The sequence below is a fragment of the Macrotis lagotis genome, chromosome 2, assembly GCF_037893015.1.
Source record: "Macrotis lagotis isolate mMagLag1 chromosome 2, bilby.v1.9.chrom.fasta, whole genome shotgun sequence".
NCBI classification, from domain to species: Eukaryota; Metazoa; Chordata; class Mammalia; order Peramelemorphia; family Peramelidae; genus Macrotis; species Macrotis lagotis.
Genome location: NC_133659.1, coordinates 181,681,462 through 181,685,260, shown reverse-complemented (window position 1 = coordinate 181,685,260; position 3,799 = coordinate 181,681,462).

The following is a 3,799-nucleotide window of genomic DNA, read 5'->3' as shown; positions in this document are numbered from 1 at the left end:
CCCTGTTATAAATTTTCAATTGTTTCCTTAAACAATGTCCATCTAGGAGCATTAAAACCAGTAGCCCTAGCCAGAAGTTATAGGCTAAGTTTATATATCAGGAAGAAGATATAGTAATTACTTCAGTACAATTATTGCATTTTATTCAGAAGGATATTCAAAACTCTCTAAGAAAAGAGATACACTCATAAAATCTGTTTGTTATTCAGTTGTCATGTTAAGAAATAACTACTGAAGAAACACTCATATACCTGGTTGCTCCTCCTTAAAACAGAATTATCTCTGTTCATTGAAGATCGAAACTATCTAGAAAGTTTGAAAATAGCTTTTAGGTTTGGTTTTATTGGTTAGCAAGGCAGAGACTTACTTTTTCTTCCTAGATTCCAGTTCCCTCTTGTGATAGATTTATAGTTTCCTTTGATAGGAAAAGAAAGCTACCCACTGGATATTTTTTTCCAGCAACCTCAGCAACCCATTCTTCATCTTTCATAAACTGAAGTGGTTGCTAAAAATTCAAGGTCTCTTTTCTGAATTTCAGGCTTGGGGCATTATGTTTCTACAAATCCTAAGGAATAATTAGCCCATGGAAATCCTACAATGAGATTATTATTGAGACATAGAGAATGAAGAAAATAAAATCCTCTCTTGTCTCAGAAAAAGTAAGTCCTCATTTATTAACCAGAGATCTTTAGATGGGAAAAGAGCAAATTTTTCTTTTTTGAAAAAAACAAGGCAAATTTTAAAAGGATGATTAGAACTCATTGAAAAATAATATATTACTATAGGTTGAGCAAAGATTTCAGGTTTATCTTTCATACAAATCTCTCTACATATAAATATATGCATATATATATTTTTAAAACATTTTTTAGTTTATTTTTATTTTTGTTGATGTCTGTTCCTTATAATTTTAAATCACTTTTCCTCCTCTTATCTTGCACAAGGAGAAGTAGAGAAAAGAAAAATAAAACCTTAATATAAACATAATTTAACTAAATAAATTTACATAGTTGCTATGTTCAAATATGAATTTCACTTTACATATTGAGTCTATCATCTCTTTTTCAGAAAAATTGTTCATGCTTTTTTTCCTCTCTGAAACTATGGTTAGTTATTTTATTGATCAAAATTCTTAAATGTTTCAAAACTGATGATATTTTTACAATATTGATGCTTTAAATATTATCATATAATTTTAGTCACACCTATGAAAAATTTTGGAGGGAATAATGGGAAAATAGGTACAGTAATGAACTACTGTCAGAGTAGGGAACTGATACAACCATTCTGGAGGACAATTTGGAACTATAGTTCCCATGATCAATCCAGTAATATCAATACTAGTTCTGCAGCTTAAAGAGAATAAAGAAAATAGAAGTTGAATCGTATGCATAACATTTTTTATAAGAACTATTTTTATGGTGGCAAAGAATAGGAAATAAAGAAAATGCTTATCAATTGAGTAGTGATAGAATGAGTGATAGAATGTGGCATGATTGTGGTGGACTACCTTTGTGCAATAAAAGATGATGAGGTAAGGGGAAAGTTTCAGAAAAAAACACATGGCAAGACTTATATGAACTCATGACAAATCAAATGAGAGGTAGAAGAGAATCATGTATAGTAACAATAGGATTTCAATGATTATCAACTGTGAAAGACTTGGTTATGTTGATCATTGCAATGAGCCAAGATAGTTCTAAAAGACTCATGATGAAAGTATGGTACCCAACTCCAGAAAGAGAACAGAAAAATATGAATGCAAATTGAAATAAATTTTCTCATTTAATTTTTCTTTCAGTCTGAATTGTATTCATTGGTAATTATATGATATCCAAAAAATATATGGCAGCTTTCAAGTACTACTAGGTCCTTGATGAGTTTTGGATGAAATATTATAGACAGCTTTTGGAAGACTAAGGGAAGCATAGTGTTTGGTTGTCATTATTAATTTCCACGATTGAAAAAGAGCATAGGTAAATATGAAAGCAAGAATGCAGAAAGACACAGAGCAATACAGCAAAACCAATAAAATTCAAAACTAAGATTTTGTTAATCTCTAGAGATTAGGAAAAATATTTTATAGAGACTGTGTTTTATTGTATGAATGTAAAATCCCTATTATGTTGTATAGGTCATCCTTGTTATCTTTTGTTACCTTTCTTCCTTCCTTTTTGTCCCCATATTCCTTTAACTACTGTATATAAAAATAACAACATATAGATCACTTGGTAGCTTGAGCTTCCTTATAATTTTTTAAACTTAGACTACATAATGTCTGAGCTAAATGAGATCCCTTTCTTTTTTCCTTCCTTTTTTCTTTCCTTTCTTTCTTCCTTTTTGTTTTCCTCCCTTCTTTCCTTTTCCTCCCCATGTCTATTTAGTAAAAGTTATGCAAATTATTTCATGTAAGTCATTTAGATGCTTGTAGCTTCCCTATAATATTTCAAAAAACAAAATTATATGTCTGAGATGGGATATTAGAGATCCTTTCCTTAATTTGGTTTTCTTCTTCCCTCTCTCCCTTCTTCCTTCCTTCCTTCCTTCCTTCCTTCCTTCCTTCCTTCCTTCCTTCCTTCCTTCCTTCCTTCCTTCCTTCCTTCTTTCTTTCCTTCTTTCCTCTCTATTGCCTATCCTAGTTGGTGATGTGAATAGAACACCAGCTGTGTCATCAGGAGGACACGAGGTCAAATCTCACTTCTGACACTTACTAGTTGTGTGGCATCCTTGGGCTAGTCACTAATATCGATTGACTCACCTCCAGGCATAATCTCCAGTCATCCTGTTTCATATCTCGTCACTGGACTCAGATGGCTCCAGAGGAGAAAATGAAGCTGGAAACTTAGGACAGCACCCCCTCTTTCAAATCCAATTCACTTTCTTGTTATGGCACTACCTCCTTGATATCATGGTTTCTTTTTGAGAAAGGAAGACAAACATCCTTTCTACTTTCCTCTTTCCCTTTCTTTTAGTCTTTATCACTCTTTCTCTCCTTTTTTTCTGTCTCATCTCACTACTCTTTTCACTTTTTTTACTCTCCTTGACTTTTACTCCTTCACCATCTCTACCTTAAGTAGTTTCCAAGCCTTCAAAGAGAATTTCTTTACCTCCATCCTCACTCTTTCTCAGCACAAAATCACTTAGTCTAAGTGCTGAACTGTAGTTTGATAATCAAAAGTGAAGTTTGTATTGTGAAATATTCCCTCTCCTTTGTTCTTGTCTTGGCTTCCTTGTTAGCTTGCAGATGCTGTGGTGTACCTATACAGTGAATCATTAAGTAATACTGCTGCATTCACTGTCCCTCACAGCTCTGCTCCAAAGCAAGGTAGAATGGGGAGCAATTACAAAGGTCTGTCTGAAGGTAGGCTATCACCACTGTATTTGGAGAAATAATTTGAGTGTGTTTATTGGAGTTAAATTTTTCCTCTCCTCAAAAGACATTTATGATTTATCTTAATTTGAAAGGGATTCTAACAGAGCAGAAGAAACAGGGAGAACTTTGCAGGTTTTGAATGAAAGAAACACCATTTTGCTTAGAGTATGGGAATTAATAAGGAAATAAGCCCTTTTCTTCCTCATTTTCCTGTAACAATAGCTATGCAAATGACTTCTATAGGTCACTTGGATACTTGGATGCTTGGAGCTTTGTCATAATTTTAAAAAATAGAATATATAAGTTTTGAACTAGAATAAAAAATAAAGATGATCTAGTCTGCATTTATTTTACATTAATGGGAAAAGTAGAAAAAAGTATCAGATAGTTTGAGGCAGGGTTAACAGCTTAATCTCATGACCTCCA